A 17,816-nucleotide genomic window follows, 5' to 3' on the forward strand; every position below is an offset into this window, starting at 1 on the left:
TTTTCCAGGAAAAGGAAGAAAGGGGATACATTTAGGTTGAAGTCTCCCAAAGACCCTGAGATATGTGTACACGTAACATGGCACCTATTTGATAAAACCTTGTTTGCACTGCAGTGTTCGCTCCCGGGCTTCAGAGTCCAAACCAGAAGTTCTCCAACTGTTTGGTTTCAGGACCTTTTGACACTTGTTGCATATTAACATAAGGAACATTTTTTTTTGTAATGAAAGATTACTGTATTTTACCAAACAAAAAGATTTAGTGAGCAGAGTGGCATTTTTTTTTTCACATTTCACAGATTGCTCTGGTTAGTCTAGCTCAATAGCAGGCTGCTCAATTATCTACATTTAATCAGTTGCAATATCGTACATCATGTAGCTTTTACAAAGTCCTGTGTACGTTCATGAGAGTTTGAGAGTAAAATAAAAAAGGTGTATACGTGATATTATAATCAAATAGTTGCACCATGCAATCTCAGAAAAGCTTGACAGAATGATTTGCATTAAACAGCAGTATGCGAAGGGGAGCAGGATTAACATCCCGGTCTACTCTCATACAGAAAATGGAACTGACACTGTAGTTAGATTTGCTGAAACCAATGAACGGAGGCAAGCCTGTGGCTAAATAACGAATGTATTGAGCCTTGTCCAGGGGTTTATATACCTTCCGCCTTCCCCTTACAATAATCACGGAAGGTATAGATTTTTCCCCATGAGGAAAGAGGCTCAGGTGTTAATAAGCACCTTTTCTGGCTGGATGACTGATGAAAGTGGGAGCGGACAGTAAGCTACATTATGGCTCAACTCACAACTGGAAATGTAAAAAGGGGCCCATTTATGTACATGAAAAAGCTTTCTGAGAAGGTGACATCCAAGTAAAAGTGACTGTGTTGATTACTGGTACCCAAAGGACCATAACTAACTGATCTACTTGGATAATGTAATTTTATTCTTCTGAAAAGTAAATAAACTTTTCAAGATACGGTCCTTACTTGAGATGTCAAAATTCAGTGAAAAAAACAAAATGTCATTTGACTCTGACAACTTTTGAAGAAACCGATGTTTTTATTCATTTACATGGTATAATTCAATATAGAAAGAAAATGCAGAAAATAAAAGTTTTTACTTGTTTTTTTAAAAATAGGTAACATAATTTACACGGTATAAAACTCAACAGAAGTGTCTGCTGTAAAAATTATTCATCCTGCCCACCCTCACCCCCAACTGATCACTGTCCAGTACAGTTCCCTCCCTAGATAATACCATGGTTACCAGTTACTTGTGTACATTTCAGAGATACTCTAAAGCAAGGTTTTAAAAATGTGAAATTTTCATGTAGCAAAGGATTCTTGATATGCCCTTTCACAGGTCTCATTCACATACTTATAAAATGTTAGAGCTGCAAAGGTAGAACAAAATATGAATCACATATGAATCAAATATGAATCAGATCACAGGAGTAATTCCCACCAACCCCAAACATAAGATTGGCCATGAAGAAGGTCAGAAAGGCCAGGCAGGAATACAGGAAGTAGGTAGGGATTATCTCACAGAATGAGAAGTAATCTCTATTTTTTCCTGGAGTATAGAATTACAGTATTCACTCCTACCTACTCCTCGGCTTCTAGGCCCACAGAAAGATTTCACTTCTTTGTTACGATTAGCCTGTGAAGTGGCTATTTCTGGCTAAAGGGCTATGAGGCCAAAGCATTTAATTGCAGAGAACCCCCTTCAGTGTTCTCTTCTGCCATAGGGAATATAAAGGCCGTGTGTTCCAGATGGTAATAGCTCAAGATGGGGAAGCCTCTGCCGACGTGGGTCCTTGAGTGACTGTGTGGAGCAAAGCCCCTGATGATTCACAGTGAATGTATGGTGCGGGCAAGAAATAAAAGTCTGTTGTGTTAAGCTGCAAGGATTTTGTGATTATTTGTTATGCCTTATCCTAATAAACGCAATTCCACATAATTTGAAATTTAACAGCATGTATTATTTGTATTATCAGAATTAAAAAAAAAAAACTATAGTAGAAAACAACTGTGAAAAGCAACATTGCAAATGTCAGAAAATTGGTAAGTAAAAATTCAGTTTTAATTTCCAATACATTAATTGCTTTTGCACTGTTTTTTCCCAATTTTCTTATGTTTGTCTATACATATTTCTTATATTTGGAAAAGAGGGTCTCAGTGACCTAAGTTTCTACCTTAAAAAAAGGGTGTGGGGTGCCTGGGTGGCTTAGTCTGCTAAGCGTCTTCTGATTTCTGCTCAGGTCGTGATCTTGTGGCTCATGAGTTCGAGCCCTGCATTGGCTCTGCACTGATCATGTGGCACCTGCTTGGGATTCTTGCCCTCTCTCCCTCTCAGAATAAATAAATAAACTTAAAAAAAAAAAAGGTGAATTAAACCCAAAGTAAGCAATGGAAGGCTATAGAGAGCAGAAAATAATGGTGTTTATAATAAACAGAACAACCGATGAACCAAAAGCTGGCTCTTTGGAAAAACAACAACAATAAAATTGATAAAACTTCAGCCAAACTGAGCAAGAACCTACCAAACTTGAGAAAGAGATAACCTCACTACAGATCCTACAAACATTAAAAGGATAATAAGGGGGGGGCGCCTGGGTGGCTCAGTCAGTTAAGCGTCCGACTTCGGCTCAGGTCATGATCTCACGGTCCGTGAGTTCCAGCCCCGCGTCGGGCTCTGTGCTGACAGCTCAGAGCCTGGAGCCCATTTCAGATTCTGTATCTCCCTCTCTCTCTGCCCCTCCCCTGTTCATGCTCTGTCTCTCTCTGTCTCAAAAATAAATAAACGTTAAAAAAAATTTTTAAAAAAAAAAGGATAATAAGGGACCGTTACAAATAATTTTAATAAATGAGGCAACTGTCATGAAACAAATTTCTGGAAGGACATTACCAAATCTCATTCAAAAAGATCCCTAACAATCTCTATTAAAGAAACTGATTTTGCACTTAAAAACCTTTCCAGAGGGGCACCTGGGTGGCTCAGTCAGTTAAGCGGCCGACTTCGGCTCAGGTCATGATCTTGTGGTCCGTGAGTTCGAGCCCCGCGTCGGGCTCTGTGCTGACAGCTCAGAGCCTGGAGCCTGTTTCAGATTCTGTGTCTCCCTCTCTCTGACCCTCCCCCGTTCATGCTCTGTCTCTCCCTGTCTCAAAAATAAATAAACGTTAAAAAAAAAAAAAAAAGTTAAAAAAAAAAAAACCTTTCCAGAAAGAAAACCTACTAGGCTCAGATGTCTACACTGATGAATTCTACCAAACATTTAGGGAAGAAATACCAAACTTTAATATACCCTAATATCACAGCCAGTGAAAGCCTGGTTTAGCATTAGAAAATCAAGGGCACTTGGGTGGCTCAGTTGGTTAAGCATCAGACTCTTGGCTTTCAGCTTGGGTCATGATCTCACGGTTTCGTGAATTCGAGCCCTGCTCCATACTGATAGTGCAGAACCTGCTTGGGATTCTCTGTCTCCCTCTGTCTCTGCCCCCACCCCACTCACTCTGTCTCTCTCAAAGAAGTAAACTTAAAAAAATCCTATTTCTATATATTAGTGATAAACCATTGAAAATGAAATAAAAACACTAATAGCATTACAAATATAAAACACTTAGGATACATTTGACAAAGCACATGCTGGTACAGTATCCTGAAAATTTTAAACAATACAGAAACAAAGATCTAAATCAGTGAAGACGTTTACCACACGTTACCAATAGTGACGGGGTGTTTACTTTTATAGAAGCACTCTAATGAGTGAATACGGAATAATAAAATTTGAAAATCACCATTCTGTAATTCCTGACGTATTAAATGGAGGCAGCCAATGATCATCAGTTATTTTTTTTGCTGTTGAAACTGGCAAGGTGATTCTTTTTTGTTTTTTTTTAAAGAATATGTGATTTTATTAAAAAGAATTTTTTTTAATGTTTGTTTTTGAGAGTGAGACAGAACGTGAGTAGGGGAAGGGCAGAGACAGAGAAGGAGACTTAGAGTCCAAAGCACCCTCCAGGCTCCAAGCTGTCCGCACACAGCCCGACGGGGCTTGAACTCAAACCGTGAGATCATGAAGTCAGATGCTTAACCAACCCAGAAACCTGAGCCAAGGTCAGATGCTTAACCAACTGAGCCACCCAGGCACCCCTGGCAAACTGATTCTACAATTTGTAGGGAAATGTAAAGGACTGAGCAGAGCCAAAATAATCCTTAAGAACAACAAAGTTGGGGGACTTTACTACCTGATTTTAAGACTTGTTATAAAGGTACATAGAGAGGGAAGAGGAATAGTATCAGCATAAGGATAGTTCAATCAATCAATCAATGAAACAGAAGAGGCTCCAGGAACAGACCACACATTTATGGTCAACTGATTTTCAAAAAAAGTGCCAGGTAATTTAATGGGGGGAAAGGACAGCCTCTTCTAAAATTGGTGCTGGAAAGTGGATATCCATATGGGAAAACTTAACCCTTACACCACACCATACATAAAAATAAACTCAAAATGGATCATAAGACTAACTGTGGGTAGGGAGATAGGTTAAATAGGTGGTAGGGATTAAGGAGTACACTTGTGATGAGAACTGGGTGAGGTATGTAAGTGCTGAATCGCTTAAACACCTGAAACTAATATTACACTGTAATGTTAACTAGCTGGAATTTAAATAAAAACTTGGAAACAAAAGACTGTGGAAGTGAAATTGAAATATTCATAATAAATATGTGACTGACGACTTGAATCCAGAATGTAAAAGGACTCCTACAACTCAGTCAGACAATTAGCCCTTTAGAGAAATGGGCAAAAGATGTGAACGGACACATTAGATACCAATGGAAGTGAAAACCACAAGGAGACACCACTGCACACCCACTAGAATGGCAAAGTTTAAAAGACTGAGTATAGGTGTTGGCAAGGAGCCTCTCAAACACTGCTCAATCCATTTGGAGCTTTCTTACAATGTTAAGCATTCAATCACCATTTCATCCACCAATCCGACTCCTAGCTATCCACCCAAGAGAAACAAAGACCTATGTCCACAAAACGTGGCCACAAATGTGTGCAGCAGCTTTGTTCACCAAGGGTCCACAATGGAAATGTTCCATATGAACATCAACAGGAGAATGGTAAACAAATTGTAGCATATCCATACAGCGCACGTCTCAGCAATAAAAAGGAATGCAGTACTGAGTGACACAGAAATACTGTATCTGCAGAGAGAAATCTCAGAAACACGCTGAATGGAAAGAATCCGACAGGAAAGAGTACGGACGGCATGTTCCCAATCATGCGGAATTCCAGAACAGCAAAACAAATCCGTAAGGCCAGACAGACCATCAGTGGAAATCTGGGGCCAGGCTGGGGCAGAGGGGCACCAGGGAACTTTCCGTGCAGATGGAAATGTCCTTTATTTGGATTGGGGTGCTGGTTCAACAAGAGAATACATTTTCCAAGATTCAAACTCTACACTGAATATGAGAGTATTTTATTTATGTTTAAGGATGTTCATCTCACATTAGTGGATATACAAGTGAAAGCCTAGTGTTAAGTTATATATCCAACAATAAGAAATGGGCTACATAAATTATGATACGACTTCCAGTGAAAGATGGCATTTTGAATAAATGAAATTACCTCTACTCACTCGCATAATACCACTAAACTAACAAATTTAATTGGTACTTGATTCTAAAATGAATAAGCAGGGGCGCCGGGGGTGACTCAGTCGGTTAAGCGCTTGACCCTTGATTTCAGCTCAGGTCACGTCGTGATCTCAAGGTTCATGAGATCAAACCCCACGCCAGGCTCTGTGCTGACAGCGTGGAGCCTGCTTGGGATTCTCTTTCCCTCTATCCCTGTCCTTTCCCTGCTCGCATGCTCTCTCTCTCTCTCTCTCAAAACAAAAAATAAACATTAAGAAAAATAAAATGAACAAGCAAACGTCATTTTGTCCTATGTAAGTACACCAGAAACCGAGTCACTATGTGTTTAAACTGGTAAAAACAGGAAAGAATCAAGCATTTTTTTTCTACCTTTTCTATACTAACTGTACTACTTGGTGAAAGAATAGTGATGGGGTGTTTACTTTTAGAGAAGCACTCTAATGAGTGAATATGGAATAATAAAATTTGAAAATCACCATTCTGTAATTCCTGATGTATTAAATGGAGGCAGCCAATGATCATCAGTAACTATTAACACCCAAAGGGAGAGATGGAAGGATGTACCACTACCTAAGAAGCAGACTTGCTAAAAACTTAGGACCTGACCAAGCCTGCAGATTCAACTACTTATTTACAAAAAAAAAAAAAAAAAAAAAATTAAAAACAAAAACCAGGACAAAAGAACACGTTGAATAACCCCATGAGATGCAATAAGCAAAATCCAGGCGGTGGTAAGCTCTATAAGACAAACAACTTGTATGTTCAATGCAATGTATCAATAACAAAAGATTAAAGGAGACTTCAGATGTATCAACGTGTAGAACTTACCTGAATTCAGTGAAACAAAGAATTACACTTATAGGACAACTGGAAATTAGACCACTGCTGAGGAATTTGAAGGTATTAATGACTTATTAATTTTTGGTATCGTAACAATATTTTGTGATGGCTAAAATGTGTTCTCCCATGTTCAAAATTCTTAGGTTGAAGCCCCTAACTTCAGTACCTGAGAATGTAACTGTATTTGGATATGAGGCCTTTAAAGAGATAATCTTGAAATTAACTTATTAAACTATCTTAAATTATTCATCTTTAATCCAATCTGACTGGTATCTTTATAAGAAGAGATTTGGACACACACAAGAGACACCTGGACTGGATGCACATTGAGCAAACGCCATGCAAGGACATGCCAAGAAGGTGGCTATCTATAAGCCAAGAAGACAGGCCCCAGGAGAAACCCAATCTGTTGAGACCTTGATCTTGGCCAGTTTTTTTTTTTTTTTAACATTTATTATTGAGAGAGGGACAAGAGCATGAGCAGGGGAGGGGCAGAGAGAGGAGGAGACACATAAACCAAAACAGGCTCCAGGCTCTGAGCTGTCAGCACAGAGACCAACGCGGGGCTTGAAATCACAAACTGTGAGATCATGACTTGAGCCAAAGTCAGATGCTTAACCGACTGAGCCACCTAGGTGCCCCTAAGCCAGTTTCTTTTTTTTTTTTTTTTTCAACGTTTTTTTAATTTATTTTTGGGACAGAGAGAGACAGAGCATGAACGGGGGAGGGGCAGAGAGAGAGGGAGACACAGAATCGGAAACAGGCTCCAGGCTCCGAGCCATCAGCCCAGAGCCTGACGCAGGGCTCGAACTCACGGACCGCAAGATCGTGACCTGGCTGAAGTCGGACGCTTAACCGACTGCGCCACCCAGGCGCCCCACCCTAAGCCAGTTTCTAATACGTCGTTATGGCAGCCCTAAACAACTTAATATGGTAATTAAAAAAATAAAAATATATCCTGGGGCATCTGGATGGCTCAGTCAGTTAACCGTTCTATTTTGGCTCAGGTCATAATCCTAATGGTTCATGGGGTTCATGAGTTTGAGCCCCACATTGGGCTCTGGGATTCAGATCCTCTGTCCCTCCGCTCTCTCTGTCCTTTCTGCCCGCATTCACTCTTTCAAAAATCAATGAACATTTGGGGCACCTGGGTGGTTCAGTCTGGGCTGACAGCTCAGAGCCTGAAGCCTGCTTCAGATTCTGTCCCCCCCGCCCTGCACCTCCCCCACTCGCACTCTCTCTCTCTCTCTCTCTCTCTCTCTCTCAGAAATAAACGTTAAATTTTCTTTTAATTTTTAAATAAAAATATATCCTAAAATATTTACAGATGAAATATTGTTCTCTGTAATTTGCTAAACATAACACTATGCATTTGGCTGGAGTGAGGGTTGATGGGAGTGTAGATGGGGCAGGACTGACCATAAATTAATGATTATTTACTTGTATGTATCTTTGAAATGTTTCATGAATTAAAAAAATATTTTTTTCATGTTCATTCATTTTTGAGAGAGCACGAGCAGGGGAGGGGAGGTGAGAGAGGGAGACACAGACTCAGAAGCATGTTCCAGGCTTTGAGCCATCAGCACAGAGCCCAATGTGGGGCTCAAACTCATGAACCATGAGGTCATGACCTCAGCCGAAGTTGGACACTTAACTAACTGAGCCACCCAAGTACCCCTTTCATGAATTTTTTTAAAAGGCCAAAACCTCCAAGGACAAAGGTATTTGATAGTAGACATGGGGGTGGCGTGGGGGGGGGGTGGAGCCCAGACACTGGAAAATGAACGGCTGAATGGTAAATGACTTAGCATCTTGCGACATACAAAGTAAGGTCTGAGGAGGAGAGGTGTAATAAGCATCACCTAGGACCTTGTTATAAATACAAAATCTCAGGCTCCAACTTGGACCTGCTGAATCAAGCTGAATCTTTATTTTATTTTTATTATTATTTTTTTAACATTTATTCATTATTTTTGAGAGACAGAGAAAGAGTGTGAGTGGGGCAGGGGCAGAGAGAGGGAGACACAAAATCCAAAGCAGGCTCCGGGCTCCGAGCTGCCAGCACAGAGCCCCACGCCGGCTCGAACTCATGAACCATGAGATCATGACCTGAGCTGAAGTCGGATGCTCAACCGACTGAACCACCCAGGCGCCCTAAGCTGCATTTTTAATAAAATCCTCAATTGAACCACATATACTGATAAGACTGAGGACAGCTAGCAGTGGTGCAGGCACAGTGGAAACCTAATTGACACCTCAGGGCCCCTCAAAAGACTCAGGAACTGTTGGCTCAGGTAACTTTGGAAAGGGATGTAAAGACGGGGTTAAAAAACTAGAGGACTATTTACAAATGAAAGAAACAATTGGATCCCGGATCCGAGATCCCTTCACGGACTCAGTGCAACAGATGACTGTCTCCATGGTCTCTGGAGTCTGGAAGGAGTTGAGAATGGAGTGATACCATGTTAAAAACACAAGAGATCAAGGAAAAATACACACATTAAAAGTTTGAGACCTCGGGGTGCCTGGGTGGCTCAGTTGGTTAAGCGCAGACTTCGGCTCAGGTCATGATCTCACTGTTCTTGAGTTCAAGCCCCACATCAGGCTCTGTGCTGACAGTTCAGAGCTTGGAGACTGCTTCAGATTCTGTGTCTCCCTCTCTCTCTGCTCCTTCCCCACTCGTGGTCTGTCTCTGTCTCTCAAAAATCAACAAACATATGGGGCACCTGGGTGGCTCAGTCAGTTGAGTGTCTGACTTCAGCTCAGGTCATGATCTCATGGTTCGTGAGTTCGAGCCCCACATTGGGCTCTGTGCTGACAGCTTGGAGCCTGGAGCTGCTTCAGATTCTGTGTGTGTGTGTGTGTGTGTGTGTGTGTGTGTGTGTGTGTGTGTGTCTGCCCCTCCCTTTTCATGCTCTGTCTCTCAAAAATAAATAATAAAACATTAAAAAAAAATTTTTAAATAAACAAACATTAAAAAAAAAAAAGCAGGGGTGCCTGGGTGGCTCAGTTGGTTAAGCGTCCGACTTCAGCTCAGGTCACGATCTCACGGTCTGTGAGTTCGAGCCCCGCGTCGGGCTCTGTGCTGACAGCTCAGAGCCTGGACCCTGCTTTAGATTCTGTGTCTCCCTCTCTCTCTGCCCCTTCCCCGCTCATGCTCTGTGTCTCTCTGTCTCAAAAATAAGTAAAAACATTAAAAAAAAATTAAAAACAAAAAAAAAGTTTAGACCTCTCTAGCCTTCTATTCCCCACTTGGATTTTAGGAATACTACTATCACAAAAAATATCTAACGATACTGACCTTGAATCTTCCCTAGGGAAACATCCTAGATAATGCCCTATCAATAAATATGACTAGACATCCAAAGATCCCCAGACATTCAAAGAAAATCTCTATTAATGAGAAGTCAACCCACAAGGAGAAAAAAAGACAACTTGGAGGAAAGAGACACAATCAATGTTAGAAGAAAACTTTATTTAGAAACTCATTGTTTTCAGGGAGAAAATACTGCATCCATTAAAACAAAAAGACAGGCTTTTAAAACAACAAGAAAACAAAAAAGTGCTTTTGGAAAATAAAAATATGATCAAGGCAGAGAGGAGTTAAGATGGCAGAGCAGCATGGATATCCTCAGCTTTTCTCATCCCTGAAACACAGCCAGATCAGCACCAAACCATTTTGAACACCTACGAAATTTATCTGAGGAGGGGCGCCTGGGTGGCTTGGTCGGTTAATCGTCTGACTTCGGCTCAGGTCACGATCTCGCGGTCCGTGAGTTCGAGCCCTGTGTCAGGCTCTGTGCTGACAGCTCAGAGCCTGGAGCCTGTTTAAGATTCTGTGTCCCCCTCTCTCTCTGCTCCTCCCCTGTTCATGCTCTGTTTCTGTCTCAAAAATAAAATAAACGTTAAAAAAAATTTAAAAAAAAATAAAAATTAAAAAAATAAAGAAGAAATTTATCTGAGGATTAACACAACAATCTGCATAACCTGAGCTACAGAACATGACAGGTACAGGATGCAGAGAGGTCAACTGGGGGAGAGAAAAGCCTCTGAGGGTAGGGAGCCGTTTTTGTGGAGAAGACAGTGAAAGGGAAAAGGAGGGACTGCGGTGCATCAGGACTGTGCAAGAAAAGCACTCCCCCAAGGGGCGCCTGGGGGGCTCGGTCAGTTGAGCGGTTGACTGCGTCTCAGGTCAAGAGCTCGTGGTTTGTGAGTTTGAACCCCACATCTGTCTCTGTGCTGACAACTCAGAGCCTGGAATCTGCTTCAGATTCTGCGTCTCCCTCTTTCCCCACCCCTCCCCTACTTGTACTCTGTATCTGTCTCTCTCAAAAATAAATTAAAAAGTTAAAAAAGAAAAAAGAAAAGCACTCCCTTAAAAGCAGCTAGAGAGAAAGAGTGAAAACACTCACAGGGGACTGAACAAGAAATCTGTTCCCCAAAACCACTGATAGGGAGAAAGGAGAGGGTTTCAATTCCACCAGAATTCTATAAACAGTGGAGGGCAGAGTCTGAAGTTTTGGAGCTCAGTGCCTGGCAGCGCTCTGGTGAGGAGGTACGGCGAATCTCCAGGAGCAGGCAGCAAGGTCTGAGGGGTACATGTACCACACAGGGAGAAGTGGTTCCCCTACTTGGAGTGCATTTGGTGGAGGCCATAAAGCCTCCCCACAGGCAAAGATCCCAGCAGACCCCGGAGAGCAGCCACGTTTGCTGGTATTGGGACAAAGATGCCAGAGTGTGATAAAACCTGGAGCTAGCTGTGATTTTGGATTGCTGTAATCCCTGAAACTCTGCTGCTATGCGATCACACAAACGTTTTCTGGGGAAAGCTGGCATCCAGCCATTGCTCAGCGAGACCCTCTCCCAGAAAGTCAGCGTGGGTCCAAGCCACAGGGGTCTCTGAAGTGTGGGGTGTTGAAATACAATCCCAAGTGAGCTAAAACTCTGGAGGGAGGTGCCACCTGGCGGGCGGATGGCTTGGAAATGGACAGGGTAGAGTCAGGGATGGAGGCCTGAGACAAAAGAGGGGTGCTTGATCACGGGTAGGCCAGAGACTAGCGAGCTGGGGGAAGCCATTTCCACCTCTCCCAGGCACGTGCATGCACACATGCACACCACACTGATCCACCCCAGTAAACTAAGCAGCACCACCTAGTGGAGAATGGAGCCGTTACAACAAGCCCTGTCCAATTGTGCCTTCCAAGCACATCCCCTAGAAGAACAGCACAAGTCACTCCACCTGCTTAGGGTACAAACTATAGGACTAGAGAAGGCATAGTTTCAGTTCTAGGGGAAACTGGATGTAATTTCATTAGGGTTTCATTTTGTTTGCTGGTTCATTTACTCATTTTCCTAGCTTCTGTTTTTTGCTTAAATTTTTTTTTTCCTTTCCTCATTCTTGGATACAGAAAGGAATATTTATCTTTTTATTATTTTTTACTTCCTTTTTTATTATTTTTAAAATTTCTTGTTCTATTTCATTTTCCTTTATTCTATTTTATAATTTAATTTTTAAAGTTTTCTTTTTTTTTTTTCTTTCCCTTTTTTCTCTGTTCTATTAAGATTCTTTCAACAAGAAGGGGCACCTGGGTGGCTCAGTTGGTTGGGTGTCAGATTTCAGCTCAGGTCATGATCTTGAGGTTCATGAGTTCAAGCCCTGCATCAGGCTCTGTGCTGACAGCTCACAGCCTGGAGCCTGCTTTGGATTCTGTGTCTCTCTCTCTGTCCCTCCCCTGCTCATTCTCTGTCTCTCCCTCTCTCTCAAAAATAAACAAACATTAAAAAAAAAAGATTCTTTTGACAAGCAGACCAAAACACACCGAGGATCTAGCTTCCTTTATTTTTTTAATTTTAATTTTTTTATTTTATTAATTTTTTTTCTTCCTCCAAAATGACAAAATGAAGGAATTCACCCCAAAAGAAAGAACAGGAAGAAATGACAGCCAGGGGCTTAATCAACACAGATATAAACAAGATGTTTGAACTAGAATGTGGAGAATCATGATATCAAGAATACTATCTGGGGTTGAAAAAAGCATAGAATTCCTTTCTGAGGAGATAAAAGAAATAAAATCTAGTCAGGACGAAATTAAAAATGTTGTCACTGAGATGCAATCTTGATGAATGCCACGACGGCAAGGATGGACTAAGTAGAGCAGCGAATCATCAATTTAGATAATGAAGCAGAGAAAAAGAGGGAAACAAAGGCAAAAGATCACGATATAAGATTTAGAGAATTCAGTGACTTATTAAGGAATAACATCTGAATTATAGGAGTCCCAAAAGATAAAGAGAGAGAACAAGGGGGAGAAAGTTTATGTGAGTAAATTACAGTGGAAAACTTTCCTAATCTGGGTAAGGACACAGATATCAAAATCCAAGAAGCACAGAGAACTTCCATTACAGTCAATAAAAACCGACTATCACCAAGGCACGTCATAGTCAAATTCACAAAATACACAGACAAGAAAAGAATTATGAAAGGAGCAAGGGAAAAAAGTCCTTAAACTGTAAGGGAAGACAGATCAGGTTTGCAGCAGACCTATCCATGGAAAGTTGGCAGGACAGAAAGGAGTGGCAGGATATATTCAATGTGCTGAATCAGAAAAATATGCAGCCAAGAATTCTTTATCCAGCAAGGCTGTCATTCAAAGTAGGAGAGATAAAGAGTTTCCCAAACAAAAACTAAAGGAGTTTGTGATCACTAAACCAGCCCTGCAAGAAATTTTAAGGTGGACCCTTTGAGTGGAGAAAAGATAAAACAAAACAAGACCAAAAGCAACAAAGACTAGAAAGAATCAGAGACATCACCAGAAACAATAACAGGAAACACAATGTCACCAAGTGCATATCTTTCAGTACTCACTCTAAATGTCAATAGACTAAATGCTCCAAACAAAAGACATAGGGTATCAGAATGGATAAGAAAACAAGACTCATCTATATGCTTACAAGACACTAATTTTATTTTATTTATTTTTAAAATTTTATTATTTTTTAAAATTTATATCCAAATTAGTTAGCATATAGTGCAACAATGATTTCAGGAGTAGATTCTTCTGTGCACCTTACCCATGTAGCCCATCCCTCCCTCCCACAAACCCTGCAGTAACCCTCAGTTTGTTCTCCATATTTATGAGTCTCTTCTGTTTTGTCCCCCTCCCTGTTTTTATATTATTTTTGTTTCCCTTCCCTTCTCTTCATCTGTTTTCTCTTAAAGTCCTCATATGAGTGAAGTCATATGATTTTCATCTTTCTCTGACTAATTTCACTTAACATAATACCCTCCAGTTCCATCCATGTAGTTGCAAATGGCAAGATTTCATTATTTTTGATTGCCGAGTCATACTCCACTGTGTGTGTGTGTGTGTGTGTGTGTGTGTGTACACACACACACACACACACACACCACATCTTCTTTATCCATTCATCCATCAATGGACATTTGAGCTCTTTCCATACTTTGGCTACTGTTGATAGTGCTGCTATAAACATGGGGGTGCATGTGTCTCTTCGAAATAGCACACCTGTATCCCGTGGATAAATTCCTAGCAGTGTAATTGATGGGTCATAGGGTAGTTCTACTTTTAGTTCTTTTGAGGAACCTCCAGACTGTTTTCTAGAATGGCTGCACCAGCTTGCATTCCCATACAAGAGACTCATTTTAGACCTAAAGACACCTTCAGATTAAAAGTAAGGGGATGGAGAACCATCTATCATGTTAATGGTCATCAAAAGAAAGCTGGAGTGCCATACTTATATCAGACAAACTAGATTTAAAATAAAGACTGTAACAAGAGACGAAGAAAGGCATTATATAAGAATTATGAGCTCTATCCACCAAGAAGATCTAACAATTATAAATATTTATGCCCACAACATGGAGGCACCGAAATACACATATCAATTAATCACAAACATAAAGAAACTCATTGATAATACCGTAACAGTAGGGGGCTTCAACACCCTATTTACAGGAAAGGATAGATCATCTGAGCAGAAAATCAACAAGGAAATAATGGCTCTGGATGACACAATGGAACAAATGGACTAAACAGATATATTCAGAATATTTCATCCTGAAGCAGCAGAATACACATTCTTCTCTAGTGCACATGGAACATTCTCCAGAACAGATCACATACTAGGTCACAAATCAGCTCCCAACAAATACAAAAAAAGACTATACCTTGTGTATTTTCAGACCACAGTGTTATGAAACTTGAAATCAACCACAAGAAAAAAATCCGGAAAGACCATGAATACTTGTAGATTAAAGAACATCCTCCCAAAGAATGAATGGGTTAGCCAAGAAATCAAAGAGGAAACTAAAAAGTACATGGAAGCCAGTGGAAATGAAAACACGACAGCCCAAAACTTCTGGGATGCAGCAAAGGTGATCTTAAGAGGGAAGTATATAGTAATCCAGGCCTTCCTAAAGAAAAGTCTGAAATACACAACCTAAACTTACACTTAAAAGAGCTGGAAAAACAACAGGAAATAAAGCCCAAAACCAGCAGAAGGAGGGAAATAATAAAGATTAGAGCAGAAATCAATGATATCAAAGTAAAAACAAAAACCAAAAACCAAAAAAAATCAGATCAATGAAACGAGGAGCTGGTTCTTTGAAAAAATTAACAAAATTGATAAACCACTAGCCAGACTGTTCAAAAGGAAAAGGAAAGGACCCAAATATATAAAATCACAAAAGAGGAGAGATCACAACCAACACCACAGAAGATAATATTATAAGCAATTATATGCCAACAAATCGGGCAATCTGGAAGAAAAGGACAAATTCCTAGAAACATATACACTACCAAAACTGAAACAGGAAGAAATAGAATATCTGAACAGACCCATAACCAGTAAAGACATTGAATCAGTAATCAAAAATCTCCCAACAAACCAGAGTCCAGGATGGCTTTCCAGGGGAATTCTACCAAACATTTACAGAAGAGTTAAGATATATTATTTTGAAGCTGTTCTAAAAATAGAAATGGAAGGAAAACTTCCAAACTTATTCTAAGAGGCCAGCATTACTTGATTTCAAAACTAGACAAAGACCTGACTAAAAAGGAGAACTACAGACCAATTTCTCTGACGAACTTGGATGCAAAAATTCTCAACTTACTAGCAAACCAGATCCAACAATACATTAAAAGAATTATTCACCACGATCAAGTGGGATTTATACCTGGGATGCAGGGCTGGTTCAACATCTGCTAATCAATGTGATACACCACATTAATGAAAGAAAGGATAAGAACCACATGATGCTCTCAATGGATGCAGAGAAAGCATCTGGCAAAATACAGCATCCTTTCCTGATAAAAACCCCCAAGAAAGCAGAGATAGAAGGATCATACCTCACAATCATAAAGGCCATATACGAAAGACCCACCACTAATATCATCCTCAACAGGGAGAAACTGAGAGCATTCTCCCTAAGATCAGGAACACGACAAGGATGTCCACTCTCACCACTGTTCTTCAATACAGTGTTGAAAGTCCTAGCCTCAGCAATCAGACAACACAAAGAAATAAAAGGCATCCAAACTGGCACGGAGAAACTTGAACTTGCCCTCTTCACAGATGACAGGATACTCTATGTGGAAAATCCAAAAGACTCCACCAAAAAACTGCTAGAACTGATACACAAATTCAGCAGAATCACGGGATATAAAAATGAATGTACAGAAATCGGTTGCATTTTCATTCACCAATAATGAAGCAGCAGAAAGAGAAATCAAGGAATTGATCCCATTTACAATTGCACCAAAACCCGTAAAATGCTTAGGAATAAACCTAACCAAAGAGGGGAAAAATCTATACACTGAAAACTATACAAAGCTTATGAAAGAAATTGAAGAAGACACACAAAAAAAATGGAAAAACATTCCATGCTGATGGACTGGAAGAACAAATATAGTTAAAATGTCAATACTACCCAAAGCAATCTACATATTCAATAAAATCCTTATCAAAGTAACACCAGCATTCTTCACAGAACTAGAACAAACAATCCTAAAATTTGTATGGAAGCAGAAAAGACCCCAAAAAGCCAAAGCAATCCTGAAAAAGAAAACCAAAACAGGAGGCATCACAATCCTGGACTTCAAGATGTATAACAAAGCTGTAATCATCAAGACAGTATGGTGCTGGCACAAGGACACATGGATCAATATGATCAGAATAGAGAACCCAGAAAGGGACCCACAAATGTATGGTCAACTAATCTTTGACAAAGCAGGAAAGAATATCCAATGGAAGAAAAACCAGTCTCTTCAGCAAATGGTGCTGGGAAAACTGGACAGCGACATGCAGAATGAATGTGGACCACTTTCTTACACCATACACAAAAATAAACTTAAAATGGATGAAAGATCTAAACGTAAGACAGGAAGCCATCAAAATACTAGACAAGAAAACAGGCAACAAGCTCTTTGACCTCAGCTGCAGGAACTTCTTACTTGACACGTCTACAGAGGCAAGGGAAACAAAAGCAAAAGGAACTATTAGGACCTCATCAAGATAAAAAGCTTCTGCACAGCAAAGGAAACAATTAGCAAAACTAAAAGGCAACTGATGGAATGGGAGAAGATATGTGCAAAGGACACATCAGATAAACGGTTAGTATCCAAAGTCTATAAAGAATTTATCAAACTCAACACCCAAAAAAACCCAAATAATCCAGTGAAGAAATGGGCAAAAGACATGAATAGACGCTTTTCCAAAAAAGACACCCAAAGAAGACTGGCTAATAGACACATGAGAAAATGCTCAACATAACTCATCCTCAGGGAAATACAAATCAAAACCACAATGAGATACCACCTCACACCTGTCAGAATGGCTCACATGAACAACTCAGGCAACAACAGATGTTGGTGAGGATGTGGGGACAGAGGAACCCTTTTGCACTGCTGGTGGGAATGTAAACTGGTACAGCCACTGTGGGAAACAGTATGGAAGTTTCTCAAAAAAATTAAAAACAGAACTACCCTATGACCCTGCAATTGCACCACTAGGTATTTATCCAAAGGGTACAGGAGTGCTGATTCGAAGGGGCACATGCATCCCAAAGTGTATAGCAGCAGCACTGACAATAGCCAAAGTGTGGAAAGAGCCCAAGTGTCCATCGACAGATGAATGGATAAAGATGTGGTATATACACAATGGATTATTACTCAGCGATCAAAAAGAATGAAATCTTGCCATTTGCAACAACATGCATGGAATGAGAGTGTATTATATGCTAAGCAAAATAGGTCAGTCAGAGAAAGACAAATACCATATGATTTCAC

At 40.4% G+C, this 17,816-nt stretch overlaps 2 protein-coding genes across 11 annotated transcripts in view; one reads left to right on the forward strand and one right to left on the reverse strand.

Moving 5' to 3' along the window:
- PHC3 (polyhomeotic homolog 3) overlaps window positions 1-1,968 on the forward strand; it is a 91,223-nt gene extending 89,255 nt beyond the window's left edge. Inside the window, exon 17 of the transcript XR_006207667.1 lies at window positions 9-1,968. The gene's annotated coding sequence lies outside the window, so the exon portion shown is untranslated. The remainder of the gene's footprint in view (window positions 1-8) is intronic.
- Window positions 1-17,816, reverse strand: part of GPR160 (G protein-coupled receptor 160) — a 57,288-nt gene that overhangs the window by 6,499 nt on the left and 32,973 nt on the right. The window lies entirely within an intron of this gene.

The sequence above is a fragment of the Panthera tigris genome, chromosome C2 (genome assembly GCF_018350195.1).
Source record: "Panthera tigris isolate Pti1 chromosome C2, P.tigris_Pti1_mat1.1, whole genome shotgun sequence".
NCBI classification, from domain to species: Eukaryota; Metazoa; Chordata; class Mammalia; order Carnivora; family Felidae; genus Panthera; species Panthera tigris.